Here is a 19751-nt window from a genome sequence, read left to right as displayed (position 1 = left end):
ACTAGAACAGTAGTTCATAAACATTAGTAGGAAGTCTATATTAAATGGCAAGGGACCTTTTACCTCATTAATTTTTTTCCGTAAAATGCCTGTAATTTTCTCTGACAGTAATACTGGCTTTGCTGTCCGTAATATGCGTTTAATTTTCTGTCCCAACAGTGGGCAATCAGCAGATTCTCCCCAGCAACTGATGTAATGTGCGTGAAAATAAATCTACTTTTACTTTACACTTTACCAGATCAAGCTTCTTCATCGCAAATCTGACATCCTCAGAGTGAACACTCGCACAACAATGGGGAAGCTGGTCTCCGCGTCTCAGTACCCGACTGGATTTTTCGTGTTTTCTGTTTTAGGTCTTACATCATTTACCGAAATCCAATTGGATCTTCCGTGCAATATTTTATAGGTCCTGCCCTCTCTGTCTTGAGTGACGCGTCAGGCGGCCTTTGAAGCATCGCACCATGCACCGCGCATGCGCACTTCACCAGAAGACACATACACACACGGACACTGGACGCACACAGGGGTTTTATTAAAGAGGATTATATTATATTATATTATATTATATTATATTATATTATATTATATTATATTATATTATATTATATTATATTATATTATATTATACCAGTAATGGTGGACTACATGATAATGTGCAGTGAATACACTTGACTTGAGCATTCCTAGATTTCATCCTCTTTCTCTGTATGTTTATCATTCGTTTGCTCAGAGGTTGATGCGCTTGCTGCTTCCTGAGCAGCTCTTCTTTTCTCCATCCTAGCGGCCTGCTTCTTCTCTTCTTTTTCGTCTGCATCTTTTTTCGTTAAAATTGATTAAGTCAGTGTTTGTATTGCAATTACTTAGTATGTTTACCTTAATCTTTCACTTAATCTGGCACTTAAGTCTTCAATCTGCCCCAAGAATGATTTAAGATATGAAGATGTAGGGGAAGTGACAGCAAAGGTGGTAGAGATGAGAATGGCACCTGTAAGCATGTGCCACACGGCTGCACTGCTGGCCGCTGCCAAGAGTTGATTCTACAATAAAATAAAATAAAAAGAGGAATAATCATGGTGGTCAATCATCACCCCAAAAGTGGACAGTAGGCGTCACGTAGTATATGTGTACCAAATTTCAGATCAATGCGTCAAACAGTTTTGTGAGCTACAGGTGATTTAAAATCCTGGACAGACAAACGGACAGCCACGGTACCGTATTATATAAGAAGATTATATTATATTATACTTGCTGTGTAAGCCTGTGCTGTAAAAAGCCTAAATACTATTGAAATCATCAGAAAAAAAATTGAAATGTAGAGTCGGCGGTTTCGTTTTGCTGATGAGCTTACTCCCATGTTTATCAGCAGCTAAGCGAGTTTCTCTCTCATTTGTCTTTCCTCTGCGGTTTCACTTTGGAGATGGAGTCTCTTTCTTTCAGCTTCATGCTGTAGCCTCGCATTTCCTTCTTCTTCCGACTCGTTAACTTGGGGCCGCCTTGCCGGCTCTTTGAGCTTCATCTCTTCCAGGCCAGACAGACAGACACACACTTCCACGCATAGACGTTTATATATAAGATTATATTAACATGGTTATAATGGGCTTAATGATACAATGGTAAGTCCACCTGTTTCGATCGTGATGTGCATTTATGAACCCCTGTTCAGAGGCTATGCCACACATCCTTCTTTCTAGCCCTGTCGTCAATCTTTCTTTGTGGTTCTTGTTGCCTTTCTTAACTCTAGCCATGACTGTGGACAGCAGATGATGTGACGCATGCTTCGCTTTTTTACGCCGGCCACTTGTCTCTGTTCATCGGACTTGTCTTTGTTCACTCCCACTTGTGGACTCCGTATGACATTACACCCAGGCAAGGGCACAGACACCACACAGACAGACGTCTTATCGCCTTATATATAGAGAGAGATTATATTAGAAAATCCAATTTTAGAATGATAATCTATTTTATTATATTAATGAGGATGAATGGCAAATAGGATGTCATCATAAAAATTCCCCTCCAGGAGGCGCTCTCTCTTTGAACAATTTTAGCCACAGGCTCATTCCACCTCAGTGTGCTAGTAAGAGCCTCCAGGGATTTTTTCTGCCCACTGCTATCAGGCAGTTCAGTGCTCCTCCTGAGGTGCTCTTTAAGTTCATTTTGAAATATCTGCATAGTATACATTTATTTAAAATTATTTAATTTTTTATATTATTTGCTCTGCGCGTCTGTATTCTTGTGATTTATGTTTCTGTGGAATGATGGCTCTGAGGCTAGGGATCTGTGGCAGCAATCGGAAAGGTTGCCAGTTCGAATCCCATAAACGGCAGAAGTGACTCTATTCCAGACCCTTAACCTTTAGTTGCTCCGTCCTGGGTATGACATTAATCTTCATCCGACCCTGCAAGCAGGTTCTCCAACTTACAGGGAAAACCTGGGGGTTGGTGGCAGGACGGGCACTCCAGTCACTGTAAATAAAAACTCACAGTGTTCAGTGTGATGCTGAGGTGTCACCCATTTCACGGCTGCACTTGGGTCCCAATCTGAGTGGTGCGTCATGTGGTGAGTTCAGCAACCCGCTCCCCAACCTCTCTGCTGTATGCATCTGCATTTCCCCTTGGGATTTGTAAATTTCATGTAATCTCATCTAATTTAATATCCACGGTTGTTCCTACAGCACAGGCAGACTTCAGCCTTCTGTGACCTAGATGAAGTGATTTTGCAAGAGGATGTGTTGTGGCTACCAGGCGGCCATCAGCTGTCGGCTTGTCTTGAATGCATTACTGACTCTCATAAATAGCAGCAGCTGACAGACTCTGGGTCTTCGTACCAGTTTACGGTTTTATCAAAAAAAGTTCTAGAAAGCAAAGACATTTTTGGAATCAATGAAGACATAAGGTAAAGAGAGCTCAAAGATAGGGATATGAGAAAACACTGAGAATGTACAAACTGCTGACTTCAGAGGGAATACAAAAGAATAGAATAGAAAGGATGAGATGTCAGGAGGACTGAGATGGAAAGTGGAAAAGATCTGCTCTGGGCAACAAATGGCTAAGCCTGAGCAGGATTGATATTGTGAGAGCTCGGCCTCATCTGCACCATCAACTTCGTTATGAATTACAGAAAATGAATGAATACGCAACTTGGTAAAAAAATTTGGCATGATATCAAGATGCCAAACGAGGAGTGAAACAATTTGCACAGTTTCACCAATCTGCCAACGAAATTTGTTTTGCTGGCGGTTCTGCATTTGCTTAATGTGAAGCTCATTAAGAATTTTTTTTTTTGCATGTGGGGGCTTAAAAACAAGGCAAATTGTTCAGCCAATGCACTTCCTGAGATGGTTAAGTGACTTCCTCCTGTGCTTATGGACCTTGGATGACCATCAGGCATGGATGAGAGCCTTGCTGAGATGCCTAATTAATGCCTTATTTTTTCATGAAAGGCATATCAATTAACAGGCCTGGTCAGCTACCTTCCTAAGGCACCTTGTGTGGTATCAAAGCACGGACAACTGCCGTCCAGGGGTAATAATAATAATAATTCTTTGCATTAATATAGCACTTTTCTCACTACTCAAAGTGCCCAGCAATTGCAGGTTAAGGGCCATGCTGAGGGGTCCAACAGAGCAGAGTCCCTATTGGCATTTACGGGATTCTAACTGGCAACCTTCCGATTGCCAGTGCAGATCCCTAGCCTCAGAGCCACCACTCCGCCTAAAAGGTGCCTAAGTAACTCCTTTTGTTGAGCTCATGGCTAGCAGATCAGCTAGCAGGCACTGGCAACCTCCTTGGCGAAGTACCTAAGTAATATCCTCGTATTCTCAAGGGCAACAGACCAATTATCAGGCATGGATTACAACCTTCTAGAGGTGCCAGTCACATCCTTGTGTGCTCTTAGCTAGCAAGCATTGGCATCTTTCATCTTGGGGTACCTAAGTCATATCCTTGTGTGCTCATGGACAGCAGACTGACTATCAAGCATGGGCTGACTATAAGGACTGCCATCCAGGGGTGACAGAGTAACGCTCATGTGAGGACATGGATGGCAGATCAGCTAGCAGGCATTGGCAACGTCCTTCCTGTGGCACCTAAGTAATATCCTGATATTCACATGGACAGGGGACTGGCAATCAAGCATGGATGGCCATCTTACCTGAGGTGCCAAGGTACAACGTAACATCTGTGTATTCTAATGGACAGCAGACTGACTTTCAGGCAAAGATGTCAACCTTCCAAAGGTGCCTAAGCAATATCCTTGTGTGCTCATGGATGGCAGCTCAGCTAGCAAGCATTGGCAAATTTCATCTTGAGGTACTTAAGTGATATCCGTGTGTACTCATGGACAGTGGACTGACTATCAGGACTGCCATCCAGAGGTGCCTGAGTAACATCCTCCTCGGAGTACCTTAGTAACGTTCTCATGTGCTCATTGACAGAGGACCAGCAATGAAGCATGGATGAACGCTTTCCAGAGGTGCCTGTGCTCATGGGCAGCAGACTGACTATACCAGGCATGGTTAGCAATCTTCCAAAGGTGCCTACATAACATCCTTGTGTGCTTGTGGACAGGGGACTGAACATCAAGCATGGATGACTGTCTGGCAACTTTCATCTAGATGTTCCTAAGTAACATCCTTGTGTGCTCATGGACGGCAGAATGATTATCAAGCATGGCCTGACTATCAGGACTGCCATCCAGGGGTGTCTGAGTAACATCCTTGTGAGGACATGGATGGCAGATCAGCTAGCAGGCATTGGCAACTTTCTTCTTGTGGTACCTAAGTAATATCCTCATGTTCACATGGACAGAGGACTGGCAATCAAGCATGAATGGCCGTCTTCCTGAAATGCCAAAGTACAACACAACATCCTTGTGTGCTCATGGGCAGCAGACTGACTATCAAGCATGGCCTGACTATCAGGACTGCCATCCAGAGGTGCCTGAGTAACATTCTTCTCGAGGTACCTAAGTAACTTCCTAATGTGCTCATTGACAGAGGACCAGCAATGGAACATGAATGACTGCATTCCAGAGGTGCCTAATTAACAATCGTGTATACTCATGGGCAGTAGAGTGACTACCTAGCATGTATGGCAAACTTCCTAATGGTGCCTAAGTAAGATCGTTGTGTGCTCATGGACAGGGGACTGACTTTCAAGCATGGCCTGACTATCAGGACTGCCATGAAGGGGTGCCTGAGTAACATCCTTGTGAGATCATGGATGACAGATCAGCTAGCAGACATTAGCAACTTTCTTCTTGTGGCACTTAAGTAATATCCTCATGTTCACATGGACAGGGGACTGGCTATCAAGCATGGATGGCCATCTTCCTGAGGCGCCAAAGTACAACGTAACATCCATGTTTTCTCATGGACAGCAGACTAACTTTCAGGCAAAGATGACAACCTTCCAAAGGTGCCTAAGTAATATTCTTGTGTGGTCATGGATGGCAGCTCAGTGGACTGACTATGAGGACTGCCATCCAGAGGTGCCTGAGTAACATCCTTCTTGAGGTACCTAAGTAACGTCCTCATGTGCTCATTGACAGAGGACAAACAATCAAGCATGGATGACTGCTTTCCAGTGGTGCCTAAGTAACAATCGTGTATACTCATCGGCAGCAGACTGACTGCCTGGCATGGATGGCAATCTTTCTATTAGTGACTAAGTAAGATCTTTGTGTGCTCATGGACAGGGGATTGACTATCAAGCATAGATGACTGTCTGGCAACTTCCATCTTGATGTACCTAAGTGATATCCTTCTGTGCTCATTGACGGCAGACTGATTATCAAGCATGGTCTGACTATCAGGATTGCCATCCAGGGGTGCCTGAGTAACATCTGTGTGAGGACATGGATGTCAGATCAGATAGCAGGCATTAATAAATTCTTTCTTGTGGTACCTAACTGATATCCTCATGGTCACATGGACAAGGGACTGGCAATCAAGCATGGATGGCCATCTTCCAGAGGTGCCAAAGTACACTGTATGCTCATGGGCAGCAGACTGACTATCAGACAAAGATGGCAACCTTCCAAAGGTGCCTAATGAACATCCTCGTGTGCTCACGGATGGCAGATCATCTCTTGGTCATTATCAACTTCCATCTTGAAGTACCTAAATAACATCCTGATGTGTTCATGGACAGGGAACCGACTATCAAGCCTTCATGAGGCACTTAAATAACATTGTGCTGTGGTTATGGACAGATGAATCCTCATGTGCTTATGGACAGGGGGGCCGAGCATCAGGCATGGACGAGAACCTTCCAGAGGCGCCTAAGTAATGTCCTCATTTTCTCATGGAAGGCATATCGATTAGCAGGCCTGGTCAGCCACCTTCCTGAGGCGCCTAAGTGATACACTCATGTGCTCGCTTTGCCACCCGTTGAAAGATGCATGGTGTCCCTCCCAACCACAATCCACCGCCTGTACCCCCCACTGGCAAAAAAAACCTCCCAGTCTAAAGTGTCGGTAGACGCTTCATTATCTCAATTTCTGAAATTGCTCTGCATGCGTCTCTCTCTGCAGATGGAGTAGGATTTAAAGTGGTTTCCAGAAAGGCCGACTCTCTAATTAAACAGCGCGCGTGGCTGCATGGCCTCTCATGTATTTACTAAAGTTTGCATTTTGGGCCTCTGCAAACACTTAAGGGAGAATAAATGTGCTGAACGTTCCCTTTCGTCGGGCGTCTTACATACGGCTAGCCCAGGGGTTCAAGAGAAGTAAATTAAAAAATGGTCACTGAGAACACCCCCCCACCCCCATTCCTATCCCCCAGCATGCCACCCATACAGAGACTTTCTGCGACATTCCAGTAAAATATGATCATCAGAGCTCCTTGTGTCCCAAAATGAGTGTGCAGTACAGTAAATGAGTCAGACAGTGCGACCTGGAGACTCAAAGGAAGCAGGGTGACCACAGAGGCCACTGGATCATTTAGGGACAGACGGGGATGGCCAGCCCCCTCACTCCACTCTGTCACACTCTGCAATCCTCAATTTGGGATTTTTGAAGTCAAAATGATTTCTCAGCCATTTCATGAATCCATTGCATTGTTGAGTGAAGCTTTAAAGTTAACAATGGCAGCCAACAGGGCAGGTCACAAAAAGCATCCTCATTCCTCGCCTTGAGCAGTGTGCTGGCATTAAAGGCAGTAGGTCAAATCCTATATGCAATTATGGTGACTTGTCATCTCCAACAGACTTTCTCACATGTGACGCCCTTTAGGAATCCAGTCCCTGCTTTCTTTAGAGAGGGTCTATCTTTAATAACCAATATGACATTTTATATCATTGCTATGTGGATGATACTGAAATTTATATGGTCCTAAAACATAACAGTAATTCTTTAAAACATTTATTCAACTGCACTGAGGACATTGAGGCTTGGAAATATTTAAATTTCCTGAATCTAAATGAAGATAAAACTGAAATCCTATTATTTGGTCATCATCATCATCATAATAATATCCATCAATCCAACCCACTATATCCTAACTACAGGGTCACGAGGGTCTGCTGGAGCCAATTCTAGCCAACACAGGGCACCCGGGCAGGGTGCCAGCCCACCACAGGGCATGCACACACACCAAGCAAAAACTAGGGACAAATTATGATCACCAATGCACCTAACCTGCATGTCTTTGGACTGTGGGAGGACACCCATGCAGATACGGGTAGAACATGCAAAGTTCACACAGGGAGGACCCGGGAAGCGAACCCAGGTCTCCTTACTGCGAGGCAGCAGCGCTACCACTGCGCCACCGTGCCGCCCAATAATAATAATAATAATAATAATAATAATAATAATAATAATAATAATAATAATAATAATAATAATAATAATAATAATAATAATAATAATAATAATAATAATAATAAATTACATTTATAAAGTGCTTTACATAGACAGAGGTGAGCCACTTCAACCACCATTAAGATGTAGCACCCACCTGGCTGATGTGATGGCGGCCATTTTTGCACCAGTCTGCTCACCCCACATTAGCTGTTAGTTGGTGAAGTGGTGAGAGAGATAGCCAATCAGAGACAGGGGATGATTAGGGGGGTCAAAATGACTATGCCATGGAGGGAAATGTATCCAGGACATCAGGATACACCCTACTCTTTACAAAGGATGAGAAGGGAATCTTCAGTGACCACAGAGAGTCAAGACCTCAGTTTTACGTCTCATCTATTGCTGCACAGTGTCTCTGTCACTGCGCTGGGGCATTGTGATTCACATTCAGAGTACAGGATAAGCAACCCCTGCTGGCCTCACGAAGACCTTATCCAGCAGCAACTCAGGCTTTTACTAGATGGTGTCTCCCTTCCAAGTACCGGCCAGGCCCGAATATGCTGAGCTTCAGATGGGTGACCTCTCGAAGTTGTTCGGGTTGTACGGTCATTGACTCTTTTATGGGTCTTGGACCCCTTGCTCTGTTCATAAAATTCCAAGTTCAAGAATCTAAGTGCCATTTTTGACAATGTTTTTAAATTTGATAAGTAAATAAATTCAGCTGTTAAAGCTGTTTTTATCTTTTCATGATTATGAGCATATGATACATGCTTTTGCATCATCTCAGCTTGTCAACTGCAACTTGCACCGCACAGGAGTTAGTCTGGCATCTCTCTCCAAAATGAAACTGCCCACCTGTTAACAGGCAAACACAAGTAGATCACATACTGTAACACCAATACTGGCCTCTCTTCACTGGCTTCCAGTTAAGTTTAGAACTGACCATGAGGTTCTTATATTTGTCCTCACATCATTAACTGTGCTGGCACCACCAGATCTCCCTTATCTTTTACACTTTCACAGATCTTTAGACCTGCTTCTTATGCTTGTACTGAGATCTCAACTAAAGCATAGGGAAGGCCGTGCTTTTGCAGTGGTCACCCTTCATGTTAGGTTGGCCTCAACACTGGCAAATTTAAACATAAACTCTTATTTATTCCCCAAGTTTTACTTCGGTATGAGATTTGTTTAACTATTACAGTCATGTTGTAGGGGCACAGGGGTGGCACAGTGGCAGTTCTGTTTCCTCAAAATAAGAAAACTCACATCCTAGGCCTTTGGACTTTGCATGGTCTCCAAATGTCCACTTGCTTTTCCACAGGGTCCCCAAAAATAATTATAATTAATATTTCAAATAAGAAAAATTTGGACATGAGCATCAGTAGGCTTAGTGCCCTCAGAAACAAGTTACTCCAACTCTTCTCTAATATTTCAATAATTATTCACTGCATTGATCTTTCTGATCATAAAATAGTTCATTACGATAGCAACTGATGAGAAGAATTCATAATGAATTGCAGAATTATAGTATTTGAGGGATTCTCTCGAGTGCCTCTTTCTCTTGGATGATTTCACTCAAAAACTAATCAGCACATCGTCTTCTCATAACAGGCTTAAGTTTTGAGTTTGGTGTTTTTCCGTCCATCCGTTTTAGCTCTAGATCGTCCTCAAGACATTGTGATACACAGACACACACATAAACATCCATCATTGATATATCGATGTTTCCGGTTCAGGGGTCCATAAAATGCTGAGATCTTCTGAAAACTGGAGATCAAAATTTTTCACAAATCTAAAGCTTTAGCTTCTCCCCTCATAGACGAGAGGTTATGGTGTGGGAAGGCACAAAGCAAATATGAACTCGTTATCCTCAGCTCTACAAACCGCCTCATGGACACACCATTCTTCCACAAAAGAATTCACCTTTGTGGTCATTTTGTGCATTCTCTTTCATAAGTCATGTCATATTGCCTATTTGACTTGAGTTTCTCTTTTCTCGACATATAAACTGCAAGCTTGGCCTGTTCAATGATGAAATTTCCAACTCAACTTTCCTTCTGATTATTCTTATTCTTGGTAACATCATCAATAAATAGACAATCATTAAACACTATTAACAGTGCTAAGAACATTTAAAAGGGGTCTGAGTTTATTACAGAAAAGAAAACAGTGGAAGACTCTCACTCTCTCTCCACTTCACTCTCTCTCTCTCTCTCTGTTTCTCTCTCCTTCTCTCTCTCCCTCTCCCTCCCTCTCTCTCTTTCTCCCTCTCTCCTTCTCTCTCTCTGTCTTCATTTGTCTGTAACTGAAGGATCAATCAGTGACACATAAGAACTAACAGCAATGATGCTCTGCAGCACATGCTATTGAAAATCGCCAGTTCTTTTGTTCAATGGTGGTCTATATAAGTTCTGCCAAGTTGGCTCCAGTGTCTCTGCCCCCTGAGTCTGATCCTCCAGGCTATCTCTGGTGTTGTGCTCAATAGTTCCCGGTGATGTGTCAGCATGCATAGTCTGTAGAGCTCTTTCCCCTCAGCATCTTCTAAACAAGTTGTTCTGTGCTTTAGATGGCGTGCAAACATGACTTCAGTATCCTCAAGAATGGCATTATTTAAGAAGGATATAATGAAGAAAACAACAAAAAATATGAGGGATGCGGATGTGGATTCCTTGTTTAATTATGGTGTCTGTGGGATGATGAGAAAAGAGAGCACCCTTGTGCTAAATAAACAAATGGCTTAATGACACTATTGAAAAAGTTCTCCAGAGGCTCAGAGCTCCTCAGTCCTTAGAAACTTGCCTATAACTGAAAGCCGACCTCCTGAGGAACTCTGGGTTACCGTATACACCGGTACTTGTAAAGGACTTGACCCTCTTTGGTCCTCCAGGTGTCTCTTCTCCTCCAATCTAAGGAGACAGATGAAAGAAAAGCTGGAAACAGTGGCACAAGAATTCCTTCTCTTTATGTATGCATTACAAAGCTGTAAATGATCCGTACTTAGACGAGTCTGACAACAGGTATATACAGTATATACAGTAATAAAAGATGCTATATAAGGTACTGAATATTGTGTGACAGATAGGATGTGTTGTCGTCCCCTTGAACCCTCAGATCAGATGCCAGACACCGAATAAAAGTCCAAATAATGGTTCCTCCCAACTCGGCTCACTGCTGGGATTTCCCACAGTCCTTTTAAAGTGCTTGACCCGGAAGTGTTTCTGATTCCTCGGTCCATGTGATTCTTAACACTTCCGGGTCAGGTGAAAACTCCTTTTCTTCATCCCAGAAGTACGTCATTTCCTCTGTCGCTGTGACTAAGACGTACTTCCGGGTTATAGGGCAAATAGCAGTCCCTGGGCCTCCCTGCAGCGACCCCTGGTGGCCCCATGGTATCCAGCAGGGCTGTGCATTAAAACTCCAATGTCTATGAGGCCCTGCTGGAATTCGGGGCATCTCCATGTTGCAGGGAGGGCTCCATCTAGTGGCCTGGGGGTTTTGGCCGGGATGAATGGCCGGCCATATCCCACAATTGATAGATAATGAAAGGCACTATATAGGGATAATAGATAGATAGATAGATAGATAGATAGATAGATAGATAGATAGATAGATAGATAGATAGATAGATAGATAGATAGATAGATAGATAGATAGATAGATAGATAGATAGATAGATAGATAGATAGATAGATAGATAGATAGATAGATAGATAGATAGATAGATAGATAGATAGATAGATAGAACTTTAAAGCAGAATGTAAACTAGAATTACGAATGACTGTTAAGAAAATAGTCAGCTGCCCTAAAGATTCAACAGAAATGAAACCCAAATGGCCTCTAATAGCTACTAAGTGACATCATGTGGGCACTGATAATTTTATGTGGAAGTAAACAAGTGTGCTCACCATGACATCAAAAGCCACTAATTACCTTTATTCTTTTTTAAGGAAAGATTTATCATTTACAAAAAATCTAGGACGTTGTTTGTGCTGAAGTGTATTTTTAAATGCATCAGAATTGCTATAAGTACGTGAATGGTGCTAGAATAAGATAATATGAAAAAACTGAGAAAAGTGAGAGAAAAGGGAAAAACCTTCCAAAGAATCATTTCACAATATCACAATATCACATGCCATGCCAATGAAGATTCTTTGAATGAGTGAAGACAAAGAGAAAACACAGACACGTGGCGTCGGTTGGTGGGAAGCGTGGCTTGGTTCTGCATCTCTGGACTGTGAGCCACAAGGACTCCATTTCAATGTCTTGCATGTCTTCAGTATGACGCCCTAAACCAGGGGTCCTCAATCACGGTCCTGGAGGGCCACAGTGGCTGCAGGTTTTTGCTCCAACCCATTTGCTTAATAAGAAGCACGTATTGCTCAAGAAACACTTCTGCTTCACTTTAGTTGTCTCGCTTGTTAAGATTTTGAATGCTTATTGCTTATTTAAGTCTTAAACAGCTGGAGTCTTGGTTTTTAATTGCTCCTAATTAGCAGTAAGATGCAAATGACAACAGAGACGATCACTTCTCCATTTAGCTTGTTACCATTTACATTTGTGTGTATTTATCATGCACTGTTTGGTTTAAATAAGGACTTGGAAGGAAAGTGAAGAGAAAAAAGTGAAGGACTGAGAATTACTCCTCCATTTTAGCCTTCAAATCATTTGGATGATATCCTTAGAAGGGGAAGAAAATCTAGGATATAAGAATCACATGACACAGCAGAGTTAAATTATTGGCCAGGATTTCTGTCTAATTAAGTAACCGGGTTAGAACAAAAACTTGGCCCTCCAAGACTGTGATTGAGGACCCCCCCCCCACGCCCCCCCTCCAAAGCCATCTTCAGTTATTCAAAATAAAGAAAAGTGTGTCCAGTCTGCAGTTTCCGCTTATTTTTGTGTCTTTCCTTCACAAGTTTTCAACTTCATCCCTCTGTTGTTGTTGAGCTCATTTTCAAGTTACAGTCTCCGCTGGACTAATTCATTTCATAATTTTAAACACTTCAGTCAGGTCTCCTCTTCATCTTCTTTTTCTTAAACTGTAAATGCTCAGCTCTTTTCATCTTTCCTCATAACTCATCTCCTGTAGCCCTCAATCAGCCTAGTCGCTCTTCTCCGGACCTTTTCTAGTTCTTTTTGTAGCCTGGAGACCAAAACTTCACCCAGGACTCCAGATGAGGCCTCACCAGTGTGTTATAAAGCTTGAGCAGAACCTCCTGTGACTTGTACACCACACATCAAGGCGCTATATAACCAGATATTCTGTTTGCCTTCTTAATGGCTAATGGTTAATGTCTGGTAGTTGATAGTGTAGAGTTCACTATGACTACTAAATCCTACTCATAAGGTGTACTTTCAAGTTTTAGACCTGCCATTGTGTATTCTAATGTCAACTGTTTACTTCCTACATGAAATGCTTTACATTAACTGACATTAAATTTCATCTGCCACATCTCTGTCCAAGACTGTATGCTGTCAAAGTCCCTCTGTCATGACTCAATGGATTCTCGATTAACTTCTAATCCACCTATCTTGGAATCATCTGCAGGCTTAACCAGCTTGTTACTTATATTTCTATCCAAATTGTTTCAGCCACTCAACCAGTTCTGATAAGATTCCTCACACTATCACCCTCTGCTTCCTGTGTTTGAGCCAATTCTACACCCATCTACACACATCACACCATGAACTCCCACTTCTTTTAGTTTGATGTTCAGCCATTTGGTTCTGGTGATTTGTTTGATTTCAGCCTATTTAATCTGAGCAGCTCTTCTCCCTCTACAATTTCCACATCACTCAGTACGTCCATAGTATTCCCTTTAACCGCTGGGAGGTTATCAACTTCCTCATATATGAAGAGCTCACGTTATCTGCTATATTCTCCTGTAACTTCCTTTTAACTTCCCTAAAATCCTTCTTACTGGTTGCTGTCATGTTCTCCTATGCCCTACGATTCACACTGGAGGTTAGAGTTCAGCGTAGCATGGTAGGAGCAACTGTGAGGGTGTGTCCTCTGAATTATTGGCATTCTGTTTGGAGTTGACGTCTACTGTGTATCTGATGATACCTGGTTGAACTCTGACTCCCTGTGACCTACTCATTATCATTATCACCATTTTCATTTTGTTAGTCCTAGTGACATTTTCATATCAACCAAGCTGGCATGACCAGGAACTCCCGTATCCTTAGTTGATTCATCCACCCCTTCTTGGGGATACCCAGATGTTCCCAAGTTCTTGCTTCTTGCAGTGGACAGTTGAACCACATGCCCTAAGCCACCTCTGTTGATCTATAGAAGCAGAAGTTTTACTCGGATGGTTCCCCATATTGCTGAGCCCCTCACCCTGTCACAGGAACCTGTTTTCAGCAACTTGTACTCAAAAACTCCTTCTTTTAGTCACCATCTACAGCTGCTGACCACAGGCAAGGATGTGGATAGACAGTCATGGCCAAAGGTTTTAAGAATGACACAAGTATTGGTTTTCACAAAGTTTGCTGTTTCAGTGTTTTTAGATATTTTTGTCAGATGTTTCTATGGCATACTGAAGTATAATTACGAGCATTCCATAAGTTTCAAAGGCTTTTATTGACAATTATATTAAGTGTATGCAAAGAGTCAATATTTGCAGTGTTGGTCCTTCTTTTTATTTGCCCTGGCATGCTGTCAATCAACTTCTGGGCCAAATCCTGATTATGCAGCCCATTGCTGCATAATCAATGCTTGGAGTTTGTCAGAATTGATGAGTTTTTGCTTGTCCACCCACCTCTTGAGGATTGACCACACGTTCTTAATGGGATTAAGGTCTGGGGAGTTTCCTAGCCATGGACCCAAAATTTTGATGTTTTGTTCTCTGAACCACTTAGTTCTCACTTTTGCCTTATGGCCCGGTGCTCCATCATGCTGGATTGTTCATTGTTGGTCACCAAACTGTTTTTGGATGGTTGGGAAAAGTTGCTCTCAGAGGATGTTTTGGTCCCATTCTTTATTCATGGCTGTATTCTTAGACAGAATTGTGAGTGAGCCCACTGCCTTGGCTTATATGAATGGTCTCAGGATGCTTTACTGTTGGCATGACACAGGATTGATGGTAGCGCTCAACTTTTCTTTTTTCCAGATGCCCCAAACAATTGGAAAGGGGATTCATCAAAGAAAATCCCAGCAGTCCAATCCCTGTACCTTTTGCAGACTATCTGTCTGTCCCTGATGTTTTTCTTGGATTCTTTGCTGCCCTTCTTGCCACCCACCAGGCCATCCTGCAAAAGTATTCACCTCACTGTGTGTACAGATTCACTCACACCCGCCTGCTGCCATTACTGAACAAGCTCTGCCCTGGTGAATCGACTTTAGGAGATGGTCCTGACGCCTGATGGACTTTCTTGGGCACCATGAAGCCTTCTTCACAACACTTGACCCTCTCTACTCTAACTCAATCAGCATGACAGAGTGATCTCCAGGCTTGTCCTCATCTACACTCTCACCTGTGTTAATGAGAGGATCACTGAAGTTACCTCAGCAGGTCCCTTTGTGGCAGGGCTGACATGCAGTGGAAATGCGTTTTTTGGGATTAAGTTCATTTTCATGGCGAAGAGGGACTTTGCAATTAATTGCAATTTCCCCTTGGGGACTAATAAGGTATCTATCTATCTATCTATCTATCTATCTATCTATCTATCTATCTATCTATCTATCTATCTATCTATCTATCTATCTATCTATCTATCTATCTATCTATCTATCTATCTATCTATCTATCTATCTATCTATCTATCTATCTATCTATCTATCTATTTTGGACAAACAGGTGAATAGGATGGATGAGCTTTTGGGGCTGAATGGCTTGTTCTCATCTCAGTTTCCTAATGCTCTAATGTTCCAATAATGTTTTATATCATTCTGCTTTAAAGATGTCTCTGTGTGAATGCTTCTTATTTATTTATTTTTTGATTGATTTTATTTGAAGAAAATAACATCCTATATGATGAAGTCTAACTTAGACAACAAAGAAAATAATGTTATATATTTAACAAGTCCAACTTAACTAACCAGAATTGAATCCCACCCTAAGAAAAAGAGAGGCAACAACAACAGCAAATAAAGGGAAAATATCTTTATCTCCGATATACTGTATATGCTTATTGTAATTATTTTTTTTATTTTGATCCTGTGACATTTTTAAAAAGTTTTGAATGGAATCTCTAAGTGAGAAATTGATTTTTTCTAATTTCAAATAATATAGAACATCAGTTACCCACTGACTTGTAAAGGGTGGGTTAGGATTCTTCCCGTTGAGCAAGATTAGTCTATGTGCCAATAGTTTGGCGTCAGCAATTATAATCAATTTGTCCTTCTCCACTTTAAGCCCTTCTGTGAGCCCACCAAGCACAACTGTTAGTGGATTAGGAGGGATTGTGACACCAAACTTGTCTGATAAGCATGCAAAGATTTTGGTCCAGAATAATGTTAATTTGGCACAGGCCCAAAACAGCCCAGTGAGGTTGGAGCTTGATTGCAATGTTCACAGTTTGAATCTTTCCCTGGAAACATTTTGGACAATTTTAAATGAGATAAATGTGCTTGATAAAATTTTTTAAGTTGAATGATTGCATGCTTTGCGCATATGGAGTTTGAGTGTATTCTATGCATGGCTGCCTTCCACTCCTTTTCTGAGATCTTAAGTGAAAGATCCTTTCCTCACCATACCAAGGGATCTTTGAAACGAATTGGCTTTAAAATGTTTTTATATATCGTTGAGATCTGTAAAAGTGAGTATGACATTATTCTAACCTTTATTGTTATCAGGGCTGCACAGCAATCCTCTGTTTCATGGCTTCTTATTAGCGATGTGTCAGTGAGTTCTGCAATGCCTTGATCACTGCACAACAAAAAATGTCAGTACATCCATCCATCCATCCATTATCCAACCCGCTGAATCCGAACACAGGGTCACGGGGGTCTGCTGGAGCCAATCCCAGCCAACACAGGGCACAAGGCAGGGAACCAATCCTGGGCAGGGTGCCAACCCACCGCAGATGTCAATACATTTAACGGTAAAAATACTGTAAATGGTGAAAGTAAAATACCTTTTCTGAAAAAAAGGAAAGTTACCTTATGTTCTACTGAAAATTGCCTGTATATCTTAAACAATACATTTCATTATTTTTTACAGCCAGGTTCTGTAAAATCGATATTTTTCTACATATCATTTACTGATACATTACAGTTACACTGAAAAAAATCTGTTAATTTTAGAGTGTAAAACTGTTAAATAGCAAAGGTAAATATCTGTAAAATGTAAAACAGGAAAGTGTTGTTTCAGTAACACAGAAGTTATGATATTTGAATAAGGATACACCCCCTTTCACCATATTGTTCCTGGTAAACCGCCTACCTTTAAACAGGAGGGGAAAAAAACTTCAACAGAGTTAGCAGACTTATTTTTCCCAGCATGCTGAAGATTTTTTGAAGTTATGGAAGCTGATTTATGGTGGGTTGCATTCAATAAGCTGGCACACCTGGAGGACACCACATACCACAAAAGCAAACTTTTCTTCTCCACCAGACAATGTGCCTTAAGTTCTTTAAACATTGAATTGTTTTCAATGTGTATAGTTAATTGGTACATGTTTGCTATTGGTTGCTGTTATTTTACTGATGCAAATGTGTCCTGGGGTTTGACCCCGACAATACTTTCTAATGGTTTATTTATTGTCATATTTCTGGTTATGGTTAAATATTCCCTTCTGTTGAAATGTGTTGTAAAGAAAAAACAGTTGTTTACTACAAAGATATACCGCAGACCTAAAATATTGTCACCTTATTTATTACGGTAAAAGTTTACCATAAATTTAACATTTTTTTTTACAGTGTGGTCACGGTTGGGTCCTACCTTGTGACCAGTGATGCTAGGACAGGCTCTCAACTTTCTAACCCTCATTTGAATTCAGCAGAGTGTTATTTTGTTGTTGTTGTTGTTGTTGACAAAAGTGACACCCAAAGGTAAAAATAAGCAGCACATATTCGAAACCAAGCTTGCCTTTCTCCCCATCAGGCTCTTCTTGCTTTCAGGCAGACTTTAATTTGGATCTTCCCTTCACTTTCCCCTTCTACTTTGAAAACACAAATCTGCCACACTATAAGTAATGGCTTTCTCTCTTTTCCCAATCCACAGCCAAATTGAGGCCAGATTAAGACCTCCACAGGTCCCATAGCTTCTTAAAAGAGAGGTAATCATACTTTTAAAATGTAGTGCAAGGAAATCTCAGTCATTTTGATTTCAGCATGAGAGCTGATGATCCTCACCCCACCCATTGGTCATTTTGACTTGCAGATGCTTAATCATTTTATCTAGTGTGGGAGTTCCCCCTTAGTTATTTCAAATCCTGAATACTCCATCGTTTCATCAATTCATTAGTGAAAAGGCCCTTTGCCTTTGTGGGCACTCAGAACACTGTGAGGGTAGATCTGTCCCTGGGCCAAATGCAGAACTCCAAGCCTTGATGACCCTCTTTTGAGTCAAATACCCCTACAGTGTCATGTTTACTGACTAACTCTTTTAGATCTCTGAGTCTGTAAGACTGATCAGTATTTCTTCTGAGGCTGGCCCGTGAAGGGCCTGACCTGCTTATATATATTCTTTAAGGGGCTTCACTCCCATTTTATTATGTTTGACACTCCATCTCACAACACCGCACTTGTCTGTAACACGGGGGGACAAAATTGGTTTATGGCATTTCTTTAATGTGCAGGATAAAACAGACATCTGAGTGCTGCACATATACCAGGTGAATGCTGTGATAAAATATCAGGCAGCCGAGAAAAAGAAGTTTAGGGATGTGAAAAATTAGCAAAGCAAAAGAAAAACCTTTTACAAAATGGAATTCACAACAGAACTGGCTGACAAACTGAGACTGCTCCATAAATATGATGGATAGGAGAAAGAGGTGGAGTCAGGACAACCGGAACTGATGTGGCATGAAAAGGAATTCTGGGTAGCAGAAATGATGTCATCAGAGTTGGCTGGAAGTGATGTCAGCAGGGGGGTGGATCAGTGTTGATATCACTATGAGTCCGGGTCATTGGCTCGGCTGCAAGGGAGTAAGAGGAGAGGGGGTCAGGTGACAAATATCACTATTTGAGCCTGTAAACTGTTCCCCATCCACACATGTGTGAAAGAGAAGTAGCTGTTCTGTGGGATGCTGGTCAGAAATACAAGGTGGCATGCTTTTGTTTGCAGCCTGTTTATTTTATGTAGCACCACTAGTCTACTTAAGATATTCATAGTCTAAATGATATCATTTTGCACAGGTAATTCATTGTTCATTCAGTATATGAGAGCTAAGATTTCAGTTTTCAGCCAACAATAGAGCGCTAAGAAGGACGCCCTGATTACCATCGGCTCTTTGGTACACTGATTAAATCCCTCAGACATATGATCAGTTTAATTTTAGTGCAGAAAGTGAAATCCAACATGTAATGATTTGCTTAAGGTAGCCTGTCCAGAAGAACAAACAACAAATGTGACTAGGAGTTTTTGGAATATGTTTAAAGGGTAAACTGAAAGAGTAATCAAAAGGCCAGCCAGGATAAAGACCACCTGGTCACCAAATGTCAAAGCGACTGCTATTTAATTTTATCTTCTCCTCAAGCTCAGTTCAGTTTGTATAGCACTCTTCACTGAATTCAGACTCGCAGTGCTTGAATAAAATGCCATCACCAATGGCTTTCAATAAGTGCAGCAGCCATTTTATCTTAATGATGTTAAGTGGCACCTTTGCTTCAGTCATTTCTTTGTCACACTGTAAAAATCTCTCTGTTATAGGGATCAGCTCTTCTAATTTTTGGTTCTTCTGAGCCCCTCCTCTTGCCTGCTGTTTCAGTACAGTACAGCTGCAGAACACCCCAGCTCGGCCAATCAAATTGCAGACATCTAATACCATTAAGCGGCCTTTC

Source organism: Erpetoichthys calabaricus, chromosome 3 (genome assembly GCF_900747795.2).
Source record: "Erpetoichthys calabaricus chromosome 3, fErpCal1.3, whole genome shotgun sequence".
In the NCBI taxonomy this organism is placed as follows: Eukaryota; Metazoa; Chordata; class Cladistia; order Polypteriformes; family Polypteridae; genus Erpetoichthys; species Erpetoichthys calabaricus.
The sequence above is the reverse complement of the archived record's forward strand: the minus strand, read 5'-3'. Positions refer to the sequence as shown.